The 25,052-nt window shown below is 41.1% G+C and overlaps 2 long non-coding RNA genes across 2 annotated transcripts in view; one reads left to right on the top strand and one right to left on the bottom strand.

The window, feature by feature from the left end:
- The first annotated feature begins 2,018 nt into the window (after nucleotides 1-2,018).
- LOC121829072 (uncharacterized) lies at nucleotides 2,019-19,697 on the top strand. The gene is made up of 3 exons (XR_013050548.1): nucleotides 2,019-2,316; nucleotides 18,837-18,897; nucleotides 19,063-19,697. It is a non-coding gene; the product is annotated as an uncharacterized LOC121829072 (long non-coding RNA).
- LOC143272907 (uncharacterized) overlaps nucleotides 16,551-25,052 on the bottom strand; it is a 46,669-nt gene continuing 38,167 nt past the window's right edge. Inside the window, exons 3-4 of the long non-coding RNA XR_013050547.1 lie at nucleotides 19,204-19,262; nucleotides 16,551-16,639 (exon numbers count right to left, since the gene is read on the bottom strand). This is a non-coding gene — a long non-coding RNA (uncharacterized LOC143272907). The remainder of the gene's footprint in view (nucleotides 16,640-19,203; nucleotides 19,263-25,052) is intronic.

The following is a 25,052-nucleotide window of genomic DNA, read 5'->3' as shown; positions in this document are numbered from 1 at the left end:
TCATGAAGGCCATAAGAGGGCATCCCCTGGACATGGAGTTACGGACTGTTGTTAACCATACACAGGGACTGGGAATTGAACCCGGATCCTCTGGAAGAGCAGTCAGTGCTCTTAACTGTTGAGCCATCAATCCAGGCCCTGGGTTTATAGATTTTAAATTTACTATTATTTATCTATCTTCTTACAAATATGTGGGAAATAAATATGAAGATATCTAGTGTGTCTAGAGAAGATATACACTCACTGTGTGTAATATGCAATATTTGGACCTGAAATGAAGAAGTCAGTTGGTTCTTTAAAATTGGGATTTTGCTTGTAGTTAAAAAAAAAAATGTAGAGTATAATGATTATGAAATACCAAGCTGCGATTTTTCTTTCAAGAAACTTTAATGGGGCTGGAGAGAAGACTTAGATTAGGAGTGTATACTATTCTTACAGAGGGTCAACTCTTTTGACACATGCATGCCAGGTAGCTCACAACTCCCTACAATTGAATCTGCAGGGTTTTGACACCTCTGGCCTCTGTAGGCACCTCCACTCCCTACACATACCCCAACACAGATGCATGCATATACACATAATTTGAAATCATAAAACAAATATTTTTAAAAATATTTATCTAGCCAGGCGGTGGTAGCACACACCTTTAATCCCAGCACTCAGGAGGCAGAGGCAGGCAGATCTTTGTGAGTTCAAGTCCAGCCTGGTCTACAGAGCGAGATCCAGGAAAGGCGCAAAGCTACACAGAGAAACCCTGTCTTGAAAAACCAAAAAAAAAAAAAAATTATCTAGAAATTAATAAATAGTTATGTTTTGGTATCCCCAATTTTATAATAACTTGTTCTTAATCCATTAGAATTATAAATAAAAATAATATTTGAAAACTACATCTATTTCCAAGAATACAGATATAAGCTAAACAATCTTTTCATATATTTGTATATAAGGTGCTTTAATTCACACAAAAGGACACTGATGGAGCTGGGGAGCTGGCTCAGTTAGCAAAGTGCTTTTTTCACATGTGTGATCCATGTTCAGATCTCCAGAACCTATGTAAACTGCCTGGTGGTGGCACGCCTATAATCCTAGAGCAGGGGAGGCGGAGACAAAGGAATCCCTGAAGCTCACTGTCTAGTTTTGTCAAATAGGTGACCTCTAGGTTCTGTGAAAGATGTTGTCTCTAAAAATAAGGTGGTGAATGATAGGGAAAGACACCTGATGTCTACCTCTGGCCTCCAAGTACACACACACACACACACACACACACACACACACACACACCACAAAGACAAAGGGAAGATGTTGATAAATTGACTACATTAAAACTAAGCCACAATGTAAGGAAAACAGAAAATGCCCCTTCAGCCTCAGCAGCCCTTTTCCCATACCTTGCCAAAACAACAAGCACAAAGGGAAAGGGGTGAGGAGCCTGATATATGTTCTCTCGGCCTTTTAGGGAAGTTGATGTTGTTCCCTTGGCCACAGGCATGCAAATGTACAAGAAGTGTGATCTGGTAGACATCAAGGCAATGGGTACTGTGAAAAACAGGAAAGGCTCATAACTGTTACCATGGTAAAACTGATAAGAGTCCACAACATCACTCAGCATGCCTTGGGCATCATTGTAAACAAGCAAGTTAAGGGTTAGAGCATTAGCAAGAGACTTAATGTGGGCACTGAGCCTGTTAGACACTCTGAGAGCAGAGACTGCCTGCTGAAGTGGGTGAAGGAAAACATCAGAAAGAAAAGAAAAGCCAAAAAGAGAGAGATGTGGAGCTTTAGCTCCAGCCAGTTGCACCCAGAGGAGCTGTTATTGAGGATGAGAGGGAAAAGACTGGGAACTGCTGGAGCCCAGTCCCTGTGACTTCATGGCTTAACATACAAAAAGAAACTTACAACGGTCGAATTGTTTTCCTTTGAAAACAAAGGAAACAGCAAAGCCAACCACAAACAATAAACATTTGTAACATATTTCCTAAAGGTGTCAGTATGAAAAAGTTAAGTGTGTAAATTGTAAAGATGAATAATAAAAAATAACAGAACATAAGAAAAAAGTATTTTACTCAAAAGAAATACATTTGGCCAGTGACTAAATGAATTGATTGGTCTCATGAAAATGGTGTTGTATTGTGATTTGAATATCATATTAAATTCCTGGAAATTTTAAAGAAATCTGGAAATAAAAATGGGTTCCTTTTGCACATGTATGAAATTGAGTCCAGTTTTGAAAATGATTTTTTTTTTAATTTTAAAGCTGAAGGAGTCTCCTAGTTGCATACCCTATGACTGAGCAATCCCCTGCTGTATGCACACAAGGTAAACATTTGCATGTACCAGGAACATATATGGTGAGTCTTGTCATCACAATTTTAAATGAAAAGCATGTTGAACATTTCAAATGCCCATTAACAGAAAGTCATCAAGTAAACCACAGCATACATTCAATGGTAAGTACTTAGTAGATAGCGTAGAACAAAGTCCACTGTCAACTTTTAAAAGATAAGTAGTTATTTCTGTTTGAAACAACCAGAGAGAACATATATGACATAAAGTTTTTTCTTAGGTTTGAAGCTGGAAAAGCTCCTAAAGTCTATAAATATTCTAGTTATTACTATGGTGTTCTAGAGAAGCGCAGATTCTGGCCTCTTGGGCTTTGTACACAGGCAATCCAGAAATTGCACAAAGAATGTAGAATTTAAAGTTATAGTAAATGCCAATAAAGCATCAGAGACAGACCAAGACAAACTCAAATCAAAAGCGTTTCTGAACAGGAAGGTGGAAAAACTCCATAGAGGACAGTGCAGAAATGTCTTGAGGAGCCTTACACAGACTCAGCATTTGCTCAAACTGGTGGTGTCAAGTTCAGCTGAGGGTGCATCTGTTTCTTCACATGGCTATTCCTACAGCTACACTTCATGACTCATCTAATTTTAGCTCTTTCCAGTTCAAGAGGAATTAGGAAGTGCAGTAAGTAGGAAAATGAACAGATATACATGCTAATTTTCACTTATTTAATACATATTTGTATCTTTTGTACACGATGTTGGAGAATGACACTATGCAAATGTGACAAGACTCCTGCCTTTAGGCAACTTACAGTCTCCTGGGGACTGCATACCAATGGCTGGAGAACTGGATTGCTGGGTAGAGTGTATAGTCACAAGAGAAGCAGAGTATTGGAATACTTTCAGTATCTCTACGTTAGGAACACACAACTTGGCAGGGGAGATAGCTTAGTTGATAAAGCCAAGAATGAGGACCTGAGCCTGGTCAGAAGGTCAGAACCTACATCGAAATGATGGCATGGTGGCATGAGCTTGTAATACCAGCCCTGGGGAGGGAGAAACAGAGGAATCCCTGGGGTACACATGCCAGCCATTCTAGAGTAATTGGTGGAGTGTAGCTGGAGAGTTTTCTCTCCAGGTTCCGCCAAGCCCTGGCAGTCCGACAGCCCACTTATAAAATAAACACACAGATGCTTATATTATTTAAACTGTTTGGCCTAATGGCTCAGGCTTCTAGCTATCTAGTTCTTACATCTTAAATTAATCCATTTCTATAAATGTATACCTTGTCATGTGGCTCGTGGCTTACCGGCATCTTCACATGCTGCTTGTCATGGTGGCAGCTGGCAGTGTCTCCCTCCGCCTTCCTGTTCTCTCAATTCTCCTCTCTGTTAGTCCCACCTATACTTCCTGTCTGGCTACTGGTCAATCAGTGTTTTATTTATTGACCAATCAGAGCAACACATTTGACATACAGACCATCCCACAGCAGGTGAGCTCCAGGCCAATGAGAGATCTTGTCTCAAAGGAGATAGATAATATTCCTGAAGGCCATACTTGAGGTTGTCCTCCAAATTCCACAAGTCAGACATGCATGTGCATGGGTATCCACACATGTACATTCACCCTCACACACAAGAAGATCCACAGGCATGTGTACATGTGGGCACACACACACACAGAGAGAGAGAGAGAGAGAGAGAGAGAGAGAGAGAGAGAGAGAGAGAGACAGATAGACAGACAGACACAGAGAGATAATAGATTAGATTAAATGGATAGATAGATAGATAGATAGATAGATAGATAGATAGATAGATAGATAGATAGGAATCCACAAACATATCCCCACATTAGTACATTTGTCCTGGAAGATTCCAAAGTCAGTGGAAGCTCTATATCTTAGAAAATGGAAGTTCTAAGATTAGATTTTAAGTGGGGACAAGGTAGGCTAGCCAGAGTTTGCCTGAGAAACACTGGTTACAACATGAAGAAACTTAAAAGGCCCATTAAGATGTTTATATTTCATCTCAAGGAATATGGGAACCTTGACATGATCAGCAGCTGGAATGAAGATCACTCTAGCAGTTTTTGGAAGGACAGACTGGTTGATCTGAACTTGAGTAATGAGGGAGAATCAGCTGGATCAGGCTGGTTGTGAGAGGAAAAGAAATGAAAGGTTTCCTGCCATGCTGCTTGGATAACTATCTAACAGGCGCTGGCTTGGATAAGGAACATTTAAACATCATTCTACTTAGCTTAAACTTATAGTGAATGTGGAAAAACATGTCTAGATCATTTTTATCCATCTAGAAACATGGATATATTTTTATACATTTGTGTATGTGTATATGTACATCTAATTATATATAATCTACCAATCCATGTCTATTTAGTGTAATTCATAACAAGAGAACATTTTACAGGGGGCTATTGGCTATAAGATGATAGGAAAGTTATTAAATAGAGTTAATTTGGCTTTTTGTCTGTTTTTAGAGTACAATTATTCCATGATACAAAGTTTTAATTTCGGAATTATTGGGACTTTTTCAGTTCAAAACTAGTTATAAAGTGTAAGTGGTCTTCTTTTAGATTTCACAGAAATGAGCTATGCCTTGACAGATCCTTGGAACATTCTAGAACAGTGATTCTGAAACTGGTCTGCAAATTATGGTCACCTGGAGAAGTTACAAGTCCCAAGCCTTGTTGCAGAAATGACAACCTCTGCAGATGAGATGCGAGGCAGGGACAGGTCTCTATGTGCTTCAGGTGGCTACTACACGCAGACAAGTTTGGGAGCCAGTGGTCTAGAACAGGAACACAAAAGTGAACTGAAACTGCTCACTGTGTGCCAGAGCTGCTCTAATTTAGAGACCACAAAATCAGGTGTGCAAGAAATAGCATCAGTCCTCGGCTGAAGTTAGTAATTTCCTTCAATTCCACAGCACAGGAGAAGTTTGCTCTGGGTCCATTCAGATATTCTCTCTCTTTTTCCCTATACTGTTTCTTAGCTGCAGCTGGATGTGCAATCCATCCAGTAAGGGTCATAAAGTGTCAAGGAGAAAAGAGAGCTTAAGAGTGGCCAGCATCCATATAATTTCCAGCTGTGATCAATCCAAGTTGTCTTTGTTGACTCCCTCAACACTTGTCTTGTCTGTCAGTTTCTGAGGTCACTAACACATCTGTCTCATCCCATCCAACTGTTGTCTATGGTCCCTGGGCTTTCTGCTCATAGCCTCACTGTTCACATCCTCACTGCTCACATCCTCACTGCTAACATCCTCACTGCTCACAACCTCACTGCTCACATCCTCACTGCTCACATCCTCACTGCTTATATTCTCACTGCTTGCTAACATCCTCACTGCTCAGATCCTCATTGCTCACAGCCTCACTGCTCACATCCTCACTGCTCACATCCTCACTGCTCACTCACATCCTCACTGCTCACAGCCTCACTGTTCACATCCTCACTGTTCACAGCCTCACTGTTCACAACCTCACTGCTCACATCCTCACTGCTCACTCACATCCTCACTGCTCACAGCCTCACTGTTCACATCCTCACTGTTCACATCCTCACTGCTCACATCCTCACTGCTCATATTCTCACTGCTCACAGCCTCACTGCTAACATCTTCACTGCTCACATCCTCACTGCTCACATCCTCACTGCTCACAGCCTCACTGCTCACAACCTCACTGTTCACAGCCTCACTGTTCACAGCCTCACTGTTCACAGCCTCACTGCTCACAGCCTCACTGCTCACAGCCTCACTGTTCACATCCTCACTGCTCACAGCCTCACTGCTCACAGCCTCACTGCTCACATCCTCACTGCTCACATCCTCACATCCTCACTGCTCACAGCCTCACTGCTCACATCCTCACTGTTCACAGCCTCACTGCTCACATCCTCACTGCTCACAGCCTCACTGCTCACATCCTCACTGCTCACAGCCTCACTGCTCACATCCTCACTGCTCACAGCCTCACTGCTCACATCCTCACTGCTCACATCCTCACTGTTCACATCCTCACTGCTCACATCCTCACTGCTCACAGCCTCACTGCTCACAGCCTCACTGCTCACAGCCTCACTGCTCACATCCTCACTGCTCACAGCCTCACTGCTAACATCCTCACTGCTCACAGCCTCACTGCTCACATCCTCACTGCTCACAGCCTCACTGCTCACAGCCTCACTGCTCACATCCTCACTGCTCACAGCCTCACTGCTCACATCCTCACTGCTCACAGCCTCACTGCTCACAGCCTCACTGCTCACAGCCTCACTGCTCACAGCCTCACTGCTCACAGCCTCACTGCTCACATCCTCACTGCTCACAGCCTCACTGCTCACAGCCTCACTGCTCACAGCCTCACTGCTCACAGCCTCACTGCTCACATCCTCACTGCTCACAGCCTCACTGCTCACAGCCTCACTGCTCACAGCCTCACTGCTCACATCCTCACTGCTCACAGCCTCACTGCTCACATCCTCACTGCTCACAGCCTCACTGCTCACAGCCTCACTGCTCACATCCTCACTGCTCACAGCCTCACTGCTCACATCCTCACTGCTCACAGCCTCACTGTTCACATCCTCACTGTTCACAGCCTCACTGTTCACAACCTCACTGCTCACATCCTCACTGCTCACTCACATCCTCACTGCTCACAGCCTCACTGTTCACATCCTCACTGCTCACATCCTCACTGCTCATATTCTCACTGCTCACAGCCTCACTGCTAACATCTTCACTGCTCACATCCTCACTGCTCACATCCTCACTGCTCACAGCCTCACTGCTCACAACCTCACTGTTCACAGCCTCACTGTTCAGAGCCTCACTGTTCACAGCCTCACTGCTCACATCCTCACTGCTCACAGCCTCACTGTTCACAGCCTCACTGCTCACAGCCTCACTGCTCACATCCTCACTGCTCACAGCCTCACTGCTCACATCCTCACTGTTCACATCCTCACTGCTCACATCCTCACTGCTCACAGCCTCACTGCTCACAGCCTCACTGCTCACATCCTCACTGCTCACAGCCTCACTGCTCACATCCTCACTGCTCACAGCCTCACTGCTCACATCCTCACTGCTCACAGCCTCACTGCTCACAGCCTCACTGCTCACATCCTCACTGCTCACAGCCTCACTGCTCACATCCTCACTGCTCACAGCCTCACTGCTCACAGCCTCACTGCTCACAGCCTCACTGCTCACATCCTCACTGCTCACAGCCTCACTGCTCACATCCTCACTGCTCACAGCCTCACTGCTCACAGCCTCACTGCTCACATCCTCACTGCTCACAGCCTCACTGCTCACATCCTCACTGCTCACAGCCTCACTGTTCACATCCTCACTGTTCACAGCCTCACTGTTCACAACCTCACTGCTCACATCCTCACTGCTCACTCACATCCTCACTGCTCACAGCCTCACTGTTCACATCCTCACTGTTCACATCCTCACTGCTCACATCCTCACTGCTCATATTCTCACTGCTCACAGCCTCACTGCTAACATCTTCACTGCTCACATCCTCACTGCTCACATCCTCACTGCTCACAGCCTCACTGCTCACAACCTCACTGTTCACAGCCTCACTGTTCACAGCCTCACTGTTCACAGCCTCACTGCTCACAGCCTCACTGCTCACAGCCTCACTGTTCACATCCTCACTGCTCACATCCTCACTGCTCACAGCCTCACTGCTCACATCCTCACTGCTCACATCCTCACATCCTCACTGCTCACAGCCTCACTGCTCACATCCTCACTGTTCACAGCCTCACTGCTCACATCCTCACTGCTCACAGCCTCACTGCTCACATCCTCACTGCTCACAGCCTCACTGCTCACATCCTCACTGCTCACAGCCTCACTGCTCACATCCTCACTGTTCACATCCTCACTGTTCACATCCTCACTGCTCACATCCTCACTGCTCACAGCCTCACTGCTCACAGCCTCACTGCTCACAGCCTCACTGCTCACATCCTCACTGCTCACAGCCTCACTGCTCACAGCCTCACTGCTCACAGCCTCACTGCTCACATCCTCACTGCTCACAGCCTCACTGCTCACAGCCTCACTGCTCACATCCTCACTGCTCACAGCCTCACTGCTCACAGCCTCACTGCTCACAGCCTCACTGCTCACAGCCTCACTGCTCACAGCCTCACTGCTCACATCCTCACTGCTCACAGCCTCACTGCTCACAGCCTCACTGCTCACATCCTCACTGCTCACAGCCTCACTGCTCACATCCTCACTGCTCACAGCCTCACTGCTCACAGCCTCACTGCTCACATCCTCACTGCTCACATCCTCACTGTTCACATCCTCACTGCTCACAGCCTCACTGCTCACAGCCTCACTGCTCACATCCTCACTGCTCACATCCTCACTGCTCACATCCTTTCTGTTCACATCCTCACTGCTCATATGCTCACTGCTTATATGCTCACTGCTCACATCCTCACTGCTCATATCCTCACTGCTCACATCCTCACTGCTCACATCGTCTCTGTTCACAGCCTCACTGCTCACAGCTCCATTGCTCATAGCCTCACTGTTCACATCCTCACTGCTCACATCCTCACAACCTCATTGCTCACAGCAATTTCTCTAACTGAATGCACAAAGCTTCAATACCGTGGGAGATAAGGAAGGTGAGGATGGTCCTGCCCTTGGAGATTGCCCAGCACTCCATCTGCAAAGCACTTGGACTTGACGTGACTCGAGTCTGGCTGGTAGAAGAGCAATGTAAAATTCTTTTATGTGTTATCCAACAATTCAAGAACACAGGTCAATAAACTGAGCATATGGCTCTGCCAGTACAGGGCACAACTGTCCACTTCAGAAAAGTTTTTCTACATCTGAAAGTTGATGAGTGAACAAGATTGGTAAGGTTATATTTAAGTAACAGCATGTGGTGTGTGTATGTCAAAGTATTCACCAGACTGAACTCTTTCAGATAGAAATGACTAAATTCCAGCACACTCACTCATTTTGGAATTTGGTAACCTGCTGGTGGACTGTTATCTAAACAATAGTTCAGGACTTCACATGGTCTAATAGTACAAGTTCAGGTTCAGAACACAACTCTGTACCTTGTATGTCATTAGCTGGTATATGGAATATTGCATAGAAGAGCTACAAATGAGAACAGGAATATGCAAATTTGTACAGTTGTTGCCTTTGCAGAGGAAATAATAGTATTCCACCCTGTGGTAGCTTGAATGTAATTGGCCCCCATAAACTCAGGGGGTGACACTATTAGGAGGTGTAGCTTTGTTGGAGTCAGTATGGCCTTGTTAGAGGAAGTGTGTCACTGTGGGGGTGGGCTTTGAGGTCTCATTTATCTTCAAACCACACCCAGTGTCTCAGACCACTTCCTGTCACCTGTGGATCAAGATGTAGCTTCTCTGCTCTTAGCTCCTTCTCTAGCACCATGTCTGCCTACATGTCACCATGTCACACCATGATAATAATGGACTAAACCTCTGAAAATGTAAGCTACCCCAATTAAATGATTAAGCTTTATAAGAATTGCCATGATCATGGTGTCTCTTCATAATGATAGAAATCCTACTGAGATACATCCTGACTTGATCACCTTTCCACCATTTTAACTTGATTTATTTATTCAATATTTTAAAAATATTTTTACTTTATTTTGTTTGGCTGTTCCCCTTCACTACCATGCTACTCACTATGTGGTCCCGGCTGGTATCTGACTTGTGGCTGAATCCTGCCTGAGCCTCTCCAGGACTAAGTAGCACCAGTTTTCTATATGGCAATGGCCATCTGGTACCTTGATGATTTTCTTACTTGCAGTAACCTGATGCCATGTGAGTAAACTGTAACAATGGAGAGCGTTCTTGAAGACCCAGTGTAAACAGCACTGGGTTCTGAGGAAGAAGACAGGGTCAGGATAGACTCACCCACTTTGATAAGAAGCAGAGGGGGTGGAAATCTCTAAATTTAAACAAAAATGCCCAAATGCAGATTCCTTTCTCTTCTCATGTGCAAGAATGTGTTGGGTCTCAGGCACATTTGGGAGCTACTTACAAAGGCAAGAGTTCCCAAAGATGATTTTACATTAGAAATATTTTTCAAATAAGATCATATAAAGAATTATTGTGTGAGGCAGAGCTAAGTAATGAATGGGCCATAAAAGATATGACTCAATGTCTTGCTCGGAGCTTTATGGGGTACATGGTTTTGAGCAGATAGGGATAATAGTACAATTTCAATAGGTTGGATGTGATAAGATTTTTCAGAGGGTAATTAGGACAGGAGCCAAGGTGAGAGGTCATGATGGGAGAGTGCTGGATCATGTGTGAAGTAGAAAGACATTACCACAGAAAGAAGGAGTGACAGACTCTGAACTGAGTTAAGCCAACTGATGACTTGTTTGTCCTACCCAATGTTTAGTTTTCTAACTGCAGAAACAGTTTTTATTTGAATTAGCAGCCAATGTTTAAACATGGGGAGATTGCCTGCACTTTTTCTAAAGGGTTTGCTTCCCTTGAAAACCCCGAAGTTCTGATCATAACGCTGGGCCTGCAGTGCCATGTCAGTAAACAGTAGTGATCATTAGGAGCAGACCACCAGGACAGGGCACGAGCTCTGTCAACAAACATGTTATCCAGCTCTTCTGCAAATGTCAGTTGCCATTTGTTATGGCTACACTGACTATATTTCTGCTGGTGTTTTGCAGTGCAGAATAATGTTTTCTTTATATCATGCCTCACATACTTCTCAGCTATCTGGTCTCTGTATGTATTTGAGGTTTCGATCTCCACCATAAGGAAAGACCAGAGGACACTCAATCTCAGCTGGATGCATTTGTTTTTCAGGTGGTGGGTGGACAATCACAAAGCTTGGCAGTAAGTAGAGGTCTTCAGCAGGTGGCTAGAGATGTGCTTGTAAAAATTTAATGTGGTAAATGGAAGTAAAATTAATTAAAGGAGAAGGCAGAGGTAGAAAACCCAACTAGAAATCCCTTCATCATTCAAGTAAGAGGTAGAAGGTGGCAGTTTGGCTGGCATGAGTGGCAATGAGAATATAAAGAATCAGACCCAAGATGTTACATGAATAGAAGCTTCTAGAACTGAAAGGGGAGATGAAGAAAGGGCACTGTAGAGCATGGTCACTCGTGCCATCAGAAGAAGGGAAAGCAGTGAAAGTCTGGGGGAGAGGTCAGTTTTCTTAAGGAAGATTATCTCTTGCTTTGGGGCATCTTGCTTTGAGATGCCTCCTGAACTTGTGGGTGGACAAAGTCATCAAAAGGCAGACATATTCCCACAGGTCAGTACAGCCTAGGCTAAAAGTTAAAAGCATAGGCTGTGGAAGTAGGCAGAACTCAGAGTCATTGTGTACATAATGAGGGGATCATTAGGTCCTACTTCCCTTGAGAAAACATGCAGTGTATGGTGAGTGTTCAATAAAAAAAAAAATGGCTCATTAGATACATACAAAAATTCATGGAAACCACAGATGTGGAAGAAATAACAACAGAAAGGATTGCAAACAAAACAACAATAACAAAAACATGGGTCCCAGTCAAAAGTAACTAGAAACTCAGCACTACAAACCTTTTGGTGAGTTTAGGTTCAAAAGAGTCTAGCAGTCATTGATTCAGAACTGAGGACCAACAGATACCAGCTCTAAATTCCCAGTTGGTCTCCCATTGTGGTGACCTGGTTGCTCTATTCCAAATGGCATGGACCTTTGGTGATGTTAACTGACCTCAAGACACATTACTGCGGGTAGTTTAGATGATCAATCAGAGCAGTCTCAGTGTCTTATGGATGAATGGGTAGATTAACAGAGACAATATATTGTCTAGTCCTTTCTGAAGTTAAAAGGGATGCTGTCTAAAGGTCTTGTATGGGGTTAACTAATTCAGAAATACAGCAATACTTCTGATTTTACTAAATTTGACATTTGTACTTTCAGTATCTCAAAAAAATCAGTGATACTTAGACAAAAGAGAAAATCAGCTGGAGAGTCCTGCTAGCTGTCAAGATTTATATCTAAATATGGCTCTCTTGTTTTAAAGACAAACTCATTTCAATCTCTAACACTCTTCCCCAACACATTTAACCTCAGAGCTGGAAGTAGAAGTCAAGAAGCTAAAGAGAGCAGTGGCTGCTGGTAAGATGGCAATGTTACATTCAGGAGTAACTTGGTGCTTAGGACAAAAATGAACACTTCCCTACAGAAGCAAGTAAAGGCAAGTGATGAACCACCTGCTCCCGCCATTGTGAAAACCGATCACTGAGTGATGCAGAGCACTTTGTTAAAAGTTGAAAAGATCATTAAAAAATGTAGTAACGTGCACAAATACTCTGCTTGGTGACTTAGGGATTGATAAGCTCTCATGGGTTAAGAGTCCGTGTTGTTCACAGGGCTATATTTTTACTCCACTTATTCATGTATCTATGTATCTATCTATTTATTTTTATATAGATGTCTAACTGTGTGTGTGCATATGGACACACCAATGCCAAGGTATATATTTAGAGAACAAAACACAACTTTCAGGAGTAGGTTCTCTCTGTCCATTATGTGAGTCTCCAGAATCAAACTCAGGTTTGGCAACAGAAGCCATTTACCCACTGATCCATCTTACCAGCCCAGGGCTATATTGTCATAGAGCTGTTTAGAAAAAAAAAAATTACTGACCATTCAACAAGAGAAATGGACGTTTAAATCTGATTACTTTTTAGCCTATCACTCCTGTACTCTGTCATTTAGGTGTTTATGTACTTAATCACCTGAGTCCCTAATTTACTTAATATACAAAAAAATCAGGTTACTAAGTTGAACTAATTGAAATCTAGGTTATAAGACTTTTCAGCTCTGACCATATTTTACCTGCTCCACAATATGTACTGTATTAATATCCCATTGTTCTTCTTTAACATTCCTCTAAATTGTATGTTTGAGCTTAATGAAAGCATTCCTGTTGCTTTCATGGGTGATCTTGACTTTAGTTGATTTTTCCCCAGTACTGGGTTTCAGAACGACTGATAAAATGAAGCCGTCAACAGGAGCCCTACCACCTATAATAATGGCTGTCCTGGCAAGATCTGCCCACTGGTGCAGTAGTGGGCACGTATGGCCCGGGAATAACAAACCACTTAATAGTCGCATTCAAGGCCCATTCCACAAGACGGAACTTCTGTCTGTCACAAATCTCTGGCTCAAATGCCCTAGGCGAGAACCTACTATTATTATTCTGCTAAGTGGATATAGCTTTAAATAGGTTTCTAATGACTTCTCACTATACCCATGATTGGGGCAACTCTCACGACTCACCAGCAAAGTGTCTTTTTGGAGTGGATGGCAACTGACATAACAGCTCCCACTAGGCACAGTGCAGAGAATGAGACATCAGATCGCTCAGCCCTAAAGGGACATCACACCCTCCTGCTTAGACTCAGGGGGCATCATAGAAGAGGAGGAGGAGAGACTGTCAGTGCCATAGCAGTCCATGGCTATAATGAGACAGTATCTGGGGACACAACAGGGCGCTTGCACACATGAATTCTTCACAGCGGCTGTGAGAGCATGATCAAGACGTACACGCACACAAGTTAGACAAAATCCTAACATGGACTGGGGAGTCAATACCCATGTGCACTCAAGTCAGACAAAATCCTAACACGGAGGGGAGAGTTGGGCATGAAGTCCCACCCTTCTTTGAAAAGCTACTGGTAATTTTTAGCTGTTGGAAGAGGGGGAGTTGGTGTTTTTAAAGAACGTGGTCCTGGGTGCTGAAGACATGGCTCAGTGGTTAGGAGCACTTATTCTTAGAGAGGATGTGGATTTGATTCCCAGCACCACATGGTGGCTCACATCATTTATAGCTCCAGTTCCAGTGGATTTGATGTCCTTTTCTGACCTCTGCAGGCACCAGGCATGCACATAGTGCACACACATACATGCAGGCTAAACACTCAAGCATATAAAATAAAATAAGTAAACCCCTCCCCTAAAAGAAATATTACCCCTGCTAAGTTATAAAATGCTCTCTGAGATGGCTCCACACACATGAGAATTTGAGCAGCACAAATTAGATTTGATAGTTTTCTTTAAAAAAAAAAAAAAAAAAAAGAGAGTGCCAGTTTTCTAAGGTATCATCTCTCAAGAACAGCACCTAATTTTAAATTAACTAGGCAGGAAGATCACAGAGGAGCCTTTGAGAAGATCTTTGCACACAGCCTCTTGCGGGCCTTTCTTCCCGTCAGTTCCTCAGCAGAACCAGCACCAACTTTGATTGTGATGTTTGTCAAAATTTTCTGATTGAAGCAAGAGATAATGGGGCAACATCTCTCCAAAACACTGCAAGCTCACAAATAAGAAAGCTTGGTCTGGTTGCATGGATCGTTGTGATCCTTCACCACTTCCTAGTTTAGGCAGAACATATTATGGACACAGTCTCTGATTCCTTACTGAACTAGCACCAGGTTTAACAGATGTAAAAAAAAAAATATTCAGATATAGTTTTCTATCCAAAGATACATCTATTGTTCTTGTTCAAGTAAATTCTGGTAATCTGGAGATCCTGCAAAACAGTTTGTCATAGGGGGGAGAAAGATTTTTTTTCAACAGTACCTTAGTTTCATCATTTTAAATGTTTGGCATTTAAAATATATTTTGAAATACTTGGTCTGAACTAGTTAAGCTATGATATATGTCCATAAGTTTAAGGTCCTCTTCAACCTCCACTCTAAACGCGCTCACAATTCTCTAAGCTTCAAATTGACATCATTCAATTTGAGACACAGAAGCCTCTTCTCCTGGCTGGATATGTCTGTGAACAAAGAAATACGTTCAAAACACAAACCACTTTATGATCCTGTGTTGTAGAATGTTATTTTAAGGTGTGTTACTTTTGTTTATGTTGAATTTGTTTAACTCGGTGAAGCTGTGTTACTTTACCTGGCTAAAACACCTGATGGTCTAATAAAGAGCTGAATGGCCAATAGCAAGCAGGAGAAATGATAGGCAGGACTGGTAGGCAGAAAGAATAAATAAAAGGATAAATCTGGGAGGAAAAAAAGAAAGATCAAGAGAATAAAGAAAGGAGGATGCTAGGGGCCAGCCACAGGGCCACACAACCATTCACGAAGTAAGAGTGAAAGTAAGATTTCCAGAAGTAAGAGAAAGCTAAAAACCCAGAAGCAAAAGATAGACGAGATAATTTAAGTTAAGAAAAGCTGGCTAGAAATAAGCCAAGCTAAGACCAGGCATTTATAATTAAAAATAAGCCTCCATGTGTGATTTATTTGGTAGCTGAGTGGCAGCACCCCAAAAAGAGCAAAACAACCAACAATAGCCCTGTAATGGGCAAGGACCCTTTGGAGATACAACAAGGTATTCCTAATTGGTTTTAGGCAGTTAGGATCTACAAGTAAGATATGTATTCAGAATATTAAGACTTCACAAGAAGATTTCATCAGAAGTCAAATTTCTGATGAAGGTATGGCATGTACCTGTCACACATTTCAGTATTTCTCTCTTGAATACAGTTTCACAATAAAATTGGATAATCAGAGCTATTCTTGGTGTCTTTGCCTGGGTCCCATGTTACATATCTGGATTTTTAAAGTAGTACTGGAAAATATTAAAGTTGTTAAATATTCCCTTTATGATTAGAGCTCTTTAAACTTAATATGCTATTCAAACAAAATCATTTGGAAGTCCCTTGCTTTCTCTTGCTTTTACAATTTATTCTATTCATCATCTCACTTCAGTAAGGTTCTGGATGACTTGTTTCTATTCTAGGTAGCATTTGTGTAAGAATGGTTTAATCATATTAATGACTGCTGGCCCATCCCTGTGGCCATGTAACTTCCATAAAGTCAAATACCTTTCAAACCCTGCTAACCTTGTGAAGGCATGTGCTGTCCACATGGGAGTTTTTGACATGTTGAAGATGATTGCTTCTTTGTTACTGTTATTATCTTCTTCTAACAATACAGTCTTTTCTGATTTTTCAATTTACTACAGGTGCAAAATCCCTGAAAAACCCAGGGCAGTGAACAGATTGAATCACTTTCTAACAGTTTGAATCTTGAATGAATTCCAAAGTGCTTAGAGTCAAGCTGGTTTTCCATTTCTTCAGTATTTCAAGTTAAATCATTTTCTTTGAAAGTTGGCCCATGGTACTAGTAAATTATGAGATTTGGAAGACCACATTCTTTATCAAATAAGTACTTAGACATTGGAATTACACTGATAATTTTAATTGATGTTGCCATAAATTGAGAGCTGGAACTGTGTCTTCAAATCTTCCTTTGTTATACATGCTGAAACTCTCTGAAAGAGACACAATTCCAAAATTTCAAAAATTAAAACATGATTGAGATGTTTTTGCCTGTAGGTGTTATAATGGGGCAGAAGTAGAAGGCTTTCAACACTGGATACACTAAGGGCATTTCAGAATAGTCTTTCAATGAATATGCTGTAACTGCACTTGACACTACACAGTTTGAAGCTAAAATTTCCAACAGTTAAAACAAGGAAAAACTGTGCAGGGAACTTTAAAAGATGGTTGAAAATCTCTAAATCATAATGCAAGCCAGAAATAGGGGATCATGCCCATAACACTAACACTTAGCAGGTTGAGGGAGGAGGATTGTCATGAGTTTAAGGTCACCCTATACTGTAAGTGCTTGTCTTCAAAAGTATGAAGAAAATGATAATGCACATAACAAATCAAAATATAAAGCTTGTCCAGCTAGCATGCTAGATCTAGTGAAAACTGATTTTAATATATCTAAAATAATTTCCTTCTCTTTATTGACTTAAATGTACAATTGCTCAGGAGAGAGCTATATCACTGATTCTGGATGTAGAGGAAGTAAATAATGCTCATAAGACTTATCTCTGTATGAGGAGAAGGTGCTCTTTATGGTTGTCTTGTGATAACAAAGCCCCCTCAGTTGAGCCCTCTCATGCACCAGAAACACCATCATAATCACTAAGGTCACTGAACATTCTAGAAATGACATTGTGGGGTGAAATGAGCCCCAACTTTGCTCTCACTATTGGGGTATTGAGTCATAGATAAGCCAACACTCATTCACAATGAATATGAGCTATTTGGGAGAGGAAGACATTCATCATAAAGATCATTTATCTTAACAGTTGCTTTGGAATTTGAACATTTAAAAATTCAAACTTGGCACCTGGCTTGTACAAAATCACAGCTACCTAAGAAAGCCCCACACACACACACACACTTTTTATGGGGAAAAAAAGAGAAAAAATTCTGTTTTCCCAGTTGCGCTGTTTGAAAGGGAATCTGTGTACCAGAAGGTTGTTCAGGATTATGAAACTTAACGCATTTTATCACAAGCAAATATAAACACTTTCGAAGAAGGCGCAAAGCAGGAGACAGGGAGACCATGTGTTTCTAGTGCTCTCCATGTCACAACAGTACCGATCTCCAGAAAGGAGCTGCTAGCTGTGATGAATTGTTTCGCCAGCTAGCTTCCAAAAGTTACTTGGAAGAAAGTGCAGTGTACTCCATGTTCCATGTAATGGATAAAAATAGATTTCCCCAGACCAAACATATTACATTCATGAGCTATTTTACAGGCTATAATACTTTATAAGATTTCTGAGTTTTATTGCTCTTGGGTTAGCAGCAAAGGTAAAAATGAGATAAGAGAGAATAAAGGCTTAATTTTCCGGAAAATTTTCCTTAACAAGCTGTGGAAACTCCTCTTACTCAAACTGGTGTTTTGACTGCATAAACAAAGCAGGATAATTTCCCTTCCCAGAGGCTGAGATTTCTCTCCTCCTTCTTCTGGCAGCAGCCTTTCACTGTTCACAGGCTCTCTCCCTCCCCATCTCTTTCTCTGTGACATAGCACAGAACCAACGGAGAAAGGCATGGTAGAGCTTAGGAGAACTCTAAGCAGCCTTCTAGCTGTGACATGCCCCAGGCTTGCCTTTTACATCTGTGGCCACATTGTGTGCAGATGCTCAGATTGCTGTAGTGGTATTGTGTTCCCCAAAATATTGTGTACCTTAATAAACTTATCTGGGGTCAGAGAACAGAAAAGCCACAAGATACTTAAGATTGGCAGTGATAGCACACGTCTTTAATCCTAGCATTCCAGAGGCAGAAATCCATGTGTTCAAGGATACAGCCAAGCATGGTGACTCAAGCCTTTAATCTCAGAAAGCGAGCCTTTAAGCCCAGGGAGTGGTGGTAGAAAGCAGAAAGGTATATAAGGTGTGAGGACCAGAAACTAGAAGCATTTGGCTGGTTAAGCTTTTAGCTGGTTAAGCTTCAGGCTTTCGAGCAGCAGTTCAGCTGAGAGCCATTGGAATGAGGACACAGAAGCTTCCAGTGTGAGAAAATAGGACCAGCTGAGAAGTTGGCCAGGTGAGGTTAGCTGTGGCTCGTTCTCTCTGATCTTCCAGTATTCACCCAAATAACTGGCCCTGGGTTTGATTTTATTAATAAGAACTTTTAAGACTCATGCTACAGATTGCTCTTTCAGATGGCCTCCTGAACTGCCAACAAGGGAAGACCAGCAAGATGGAAGAATTCTCCAGTTTCCGGTAAGATTATCAGGCCTTACCAAAATTTTCTTCCAAATCATTTTCTATTTTGATGACACATAATTTACTTCCTATTCTGTCTGTCTGTCTGTGTCTCCCCCACCCTGTGTGTGTGAGTGTGTATGTGTGTGTGTGTGTGTGTGCGCACGCGCGCACATAGGACAGGATCAGCAAGACCCTCTCGTGTGATTAAGCTCTGACCATCTGCCGAGATTGGAGGACACAGAATGCACCAGCCCAAAAGTAGTTAGATCATCAGATGGGAGTTGATAGTAGAAGGAGAGGAACTAGCAGCCAAGAACCTACCTGGGGTGATGGAAACCACCAGCTTCTGTTCCATCAGCCTACTGGACTTTTCTTACAAACTACAACATCAAAAACACAATTACTCAACATTTAGATTGCTGTCTCTAGAGCCAGGACCATTATGACCCAACATGAAGCACTAGGTCACCTTCTCCTGAGGCCAACCTCACTTCCATGAAAAAAAGCACCCCAGAATCTCCTAGTTTTTTGTCCCTAGTCTGTCCCCTTGTCAAGCAACCGTCAACACTTCTAAGGACTCTCTTAATCAAAGGCACAGGCTTTCTTAGACACAAATTTTACAGCAGTTGTTTTTTACCAAAGGCAAGAAAAATTTATTGTTGTTACTATTTTACAAATGAGCAAGCTGATTCTAGGAGTACTTATATAAGATTTATGTTGTAGATATAACTTTTAAAAATCACAATTGTTAAACTTCTATTACTCATGACACAGAGCTGAGGAACAAGTGCATGATGAACATTTCTCAATATACAGGTGGCATCTGATAATTTTACAACTCTCAGTTTTACCACTCTCTTTTAAGGAAAAATAAACATATTGACTTTTTGAACAGATGTTTATGAAACAAATGTTTTCACATTTATTATGGCTTTTAAAGTAAATGCATTTTTTTTTTTTGGTTTTTTGTTTTGTTTTGTTTTTCAAGACAGGGTTTCTCTGTGTAGCCCTGGCTGTCCTGGAACTCACTATGTAGATCAAGCTGCCCATGACCTCAGAGATCTGCCTGCCTCTGCCTACCAAGTGCTGGGATTAAGGGTCTGTGCCACCAATGCCCGACAATTTTTTTTAATGATTTTGTTTATGTGTATGGATATTTTCCCTGCACAGGTGTCAGCACACATTTGCATGCCTATAACTTACTGAGGCCAGAAGAGGGTGTTGGATCTCCTGGAACTTGAAGTGTAGACAGTTGTGAGCCACCATGTGCATTTAGAGCTGAGCTTTGGTTCCCTGCAAGAACAACCAGTTCTCCTAACTACTAGGCTATCTCTCCACTTCCGTGAATGCAAATCTTACTTAGAAAAATTGAAGTTGGCTCATAGGTGGCCATCATTAATTCATTAATTGCTTGTATGTTATAATGCTTCCATTATTTTTCCATTGACTTATGTCTTGTAAGTAATAAATACCTAATTATAATCTTACTCTTACCATAGTCTTGAAATGCATTATAAGTTCAATCTCAATTTTCTTGAAATGAACATATATCTGAATGTATGATAACATGTTTTATGTAAATTTTTGTTTAGTCTTTAATTGACACTAATTAATGCAAAATATAATCACATTATTAAAAATTTGAAATATAAGGGAAAATTAACATGTCAATTATAATCTTACCACATTGAAATAATTGTAGTATTTTCATTCTAATTTCATTATATAATAACAATATGCAAGCATACTGTAATTGACCTGTTTAAAATAATACCAAAATCTAAAACCAACTCCATACATAATTTCGGCAAGTCAGAGATATGAACTAACTCCTTTTCAAAGTTTCCTTCAAGTAAGAATTAAAATTACAGCTTCTTCTCTTAAATCTTCCAAAGCTTACAGAAACACCAATGAATTGTATATACTTTATTAAAAGTCTTAAAATTTAGTGTCTTTCTAAATTTTAGTATGAAAACAAAATCTCTAAAGTTCTTTAGCTATACAGGAATATATATAAATTGTTCCAAAATATGAACCATATTGAATATTCTGACCTGGAAGTTTATACATACAATAGTTTTTAACCTATATCTGCTATTAAAATGAACTCAGTTTAGGGCAAGGGATATAGTTCAGTTGTAGGCTGTTGGCCTAGTATGCACAAAGCTCTGGGTTCAATCCTTAGCACTGCAAAGGAAAAAAGGTAAAAGGTGAAGGAAACATCATTTGATGCCAGAGAGCCATTTTAATAAGCAACCATATTTTAGACCTGCTATCCTTATTAATGTCTGTATGTTCAGGTCAGAAAACGACATTAGTCAAACTGACATGTCTAGGAGTCCTTTAAGACCCCATCATTAATGGTACATTCTTTTGTTTAAATTTTTGTTTTGGTTTGAGTTTTCATTTTTTATTTTTATTTTTTGAGAGAAAGTCTCACTTCATAGTTGTGACTGGCCTCAATCTTGTCATGTAGACCATGGTGGCCTTGAACCTGCAACACTTCTGCCTCTGCCTCATGAGTACTAGAATTACATACCCAATGTTGACTCTTCCTAAACAGAAAAACCACCATAAGTCACCTTGTAACATCCCTAGACTGTCATTCATTCCTTCCTGGTAAAATATAGTGTAGTCTCTTTGTATTACAGTGAAGTACTCAATCCAAATCCCCTAAATTAATTGTAAAAATATTGAAGAAAAGAACAATGTATTCCATTTTTCCTACAGTCCTTAGAAGTTTCTAAATCAAAAGATTGCCTTTTAATGTTTGTTAGTCAAATAAGTTTGACCTCAGTTTACTGTGAGCTGCCTCATTAACAGTATTATGAACTTCACATTGATCAATAAAACTCTCATGTAGTCTTTTGGGAGGACCAGTATTTGAGAAGACAGGCCAAGTTCAATGTGTGAGGACTGTCAAAAGAACTAATGGCATTTATTAATACTTAAACCTGAAGCCGTTACCTGGGAAACCAGGGTTTTCTTTTCTGAGTTCTCAGTCTTGTTAGTAAAACAATTCAGAAACAGACACAGAAAAAAGCTATAGGGCAACTTAGGTGGAGTTTGGGAGATGTAAACCTTAGCAGCTCCTGTGACTAAGGAGATAGAAAAGAGAAGGGAGAAGGCCAGGGTCCAGGGTAGCTGTCGTGTTCAGCAATGGAGGTCAGTGGTCAGGTGACAGTTGTATGGTTTTAGGACAGTATCTGAAAAAAAAGGAAATAAATAAAGGGAGGGAAGGAAGGAAAAGAATAGAGAAAGAAGGAGAGGGAAAGGGGATGAAGACAGAGAGGAGAGAAAGAGAATAGCCATGCTTTTCTAAGTTAAAATTCAGAGGAAGAAGGATAGACTCCCAGCCAGGAAACTGAAAAGCCCAGTTGCATTAATTCTTAAAGGAAGAGACAATTGTTTGTAATATTCCAATCTTTAGTGTACATCAGCGTGTCATGTCCCCACCCAGGGCCAGAAGTATTGCATGCTTTTAATCTAAAGTCTAAGGAGGAGCAGCCATGGTGTTTTCCTTTCTAGTGCTACGAGAGAAAAAAGAGGCAGAGTTAAAAGACCACAATGAAGGTGTGGCCCACCATCAATGGCCTCCAAGACTATAATCCCCATGCGTCTATCTAACATTCACCCCCAAAAGTTGAGATGCTCAAATCATTTAGGAAATGAGTTGAAGTTGAAAAATAGATAGAACACATTTCTACCATGAATATCCAGAAATTCAGTTCTAAAGCTGTTCAATGTCTAGACTGGACTTTTGATCACACCCTCACATGTAGCTTCAGGGCAGGGATGCTCCTTCAGGAGGACTGAGATGAAGAAAAACTGCATCTCCTGCCTGGCATCCCTGACATCTAACCAGAATAAAGCCAAGGATATTTTGGGCTCTGGCCAAAGAAAGGGATGAAAATGCTTCCTTTGGGGTCCTTGCAATGTAAATTCTTATTTTGTGTTCTCAAAGTGTTAGGTTCATGTCCCAGTAATTAGCAGGAAGATTTCACTGTTTTGTAGCCTTTTCAAATACCCCCTCACAGGGACACTACAGTGATGAGTTTCTAAAAACTTGGTCCATTTTCATCTCTAGAAATAATTATTTAAATCCATTCTTTCACATTATTAAAGTTACTGTTCTGTTAAATTACATATATATATGCCTTAATGTCTTCACAAATATTTATGGTGTATCTTTGTGTCTATGCTAATTTTGTTACTCTTATTGGCCTGTTGGAGCTTATAAACATTTTTGTTTGTTTTGATTCCTTTAGATCTGATTGTTGAATTTTTCAAATGCTCATAGGAAATGAAAATAAAGTAACAAGCTCATCCCCAGACCTTAACAATAATTTAATAAAAGTTTCAGTGACACTTTGTTTACCAGAGACCTCATGTCAAGCTGTCTCGAAAAGCTCTGATTACGTCAACAGCATGAGAACCTCAAAACAAATTATCTTCAGGAAATGAAAACACAAACCACATGTCAGCCCTGAACTGTAGCTTTAAAGTCAGGGTGGGTCCTACAATGAGGCACATTGTTTACAAAATAAAGCAATGCAAAGAACATTATAGCAGAAGACTGTGGGTGGGATGGGCAAGTCAAGATGCCTCTATGCTCCCAGTGCTGTGCTGGGTCCTCACAGAGGCCACATGAGAGTACACATATGTTTGAGGGCAATAAGGAGCCACTTAATTATGAAGGGAAAAAAAATCATTTGATAAGCCAGAAAAAAATCATCTCATTGCTATTGAATTATTTGTTTACATCCTATTTTATTTTCAGTGCAATAGATGGTTTATCTTGTTATTGAAGTACTAAAAGGCATATTGAAAATAATACACTCAGAGTTTAGGTAGAAAATCCCAACTTCTTGGGTATCACTTTCCCAAAAGGGCATGCCAGACTGCACAAGACCCCAAGCAATGCATGTCACCAATGACCATATTTCCAATACACTATGAACAATCTTAAGCTAAAAAGTGAAAGAACAAAGCAGGTTCTGCTTCGTTAAGTCACCCACAGCAACATTTTACAGGAGCTGTCCTTCCCCTTACTCTTCCAGGATCACAATCTGATCTGACCTGCTATTGGCTGTCCAGTTTCCAAAACAGCTAAGAGAGGAGAAGGGGGTGAAACAAACCGAAGTAAAGTCAGGTGAATTCTACCAGTTCCTCACTCAAGGTCCAGTGATGCCCAAGAACCAGAACAGAATTGTCCTAAGACCTTGGGTTGTCTTGTAGACTCTGAGAAGCAGTGTGTGGACTTTCTTTGTGTGTGTAGATCCCATGACACCCAAACAAAAGTAACCATTATATTTTTTGCCATATTTCTGATAATTTCATCTCCTTCCTTAGAGAATCTGGTTTCACTCACCTTGTCTGGATCCATTTGCTTAAATAATCTTTTATGTATATGATTTAGATTTAAAGATTAGTCCTTGTAGTGGCTTTCCTTTCAAAGTAATACTTAGAGTTAACTAAGATCCTTGCTTTCCAGAAATCAAGCCAAGGTGCCAGCGAGAAATAAAAGTCATTTCACATTTCCATTACAATCAACAGTTTTATCCATGTCTCCACATGGAGATAAAATATTCAAACTAAATATTAGATAAAATATTAATAAATCTTGCCACTAGCATATTCTAAACCCAGCCAATAGAAAAAGACACACACCTACAATGCCATACTACATCCCATAGTCATTTTCTACAGAGAAATTATGGAATTAAAAATCTTTTGTTTTCTAGATACTGCAAAATATCTTTAACTAAAGAACAATGTGAAGACTGGCACTGAGTTTTCTAGTATACTGTTCCCTTTACATTAAACTGTGACTTTTAAGAATTACTTAACATACTGTCTCTAACAGCATGTTTCAGCTCCCTAGCTGTTTCTACATATATTTTCATTTCAGCTAAGACAGGTGCAGATAGCCTCTTACATTTGGTGACAGTGGGTAAGTTATACCTGTGTATAGTCTGCAAAACATTTGGCAAACCTTTCCAGCTTTACCATTCAAAAAGTACATCCAATCTCACTAATGGATCCTTAGGACAGGGAGTAGAAATAAGAACTGGTAGAAGAGAGGAGAGTCTGATCTGGTGGAAAGTGCATAAACAGAATCAGGGCTGGGACTTGTGTGTGCTTATCAGGAGGTGAGGGTATAAGAAGAA

This window comes from Peromyscus maniculatus, chromosome 4 (genome assembly GCF_049852395.1).
Source record: "Peromyscus maniculatus bairdii isolate BWxNUB_F1_BW_parent chromosome 4, HU_Pman_BW_mat_3.1, whole genome shotgun sequence".
Classification (NCBI taxonomy): Eukaryota; Metazoa; Chordata; class Mammalia; order Rodentia; family Cricetidae; genus Peromyscus; species Peromyscus maniculatus.
This window is presented reverse-complemented; position numbering and strand designations above follow the sequence as displayed.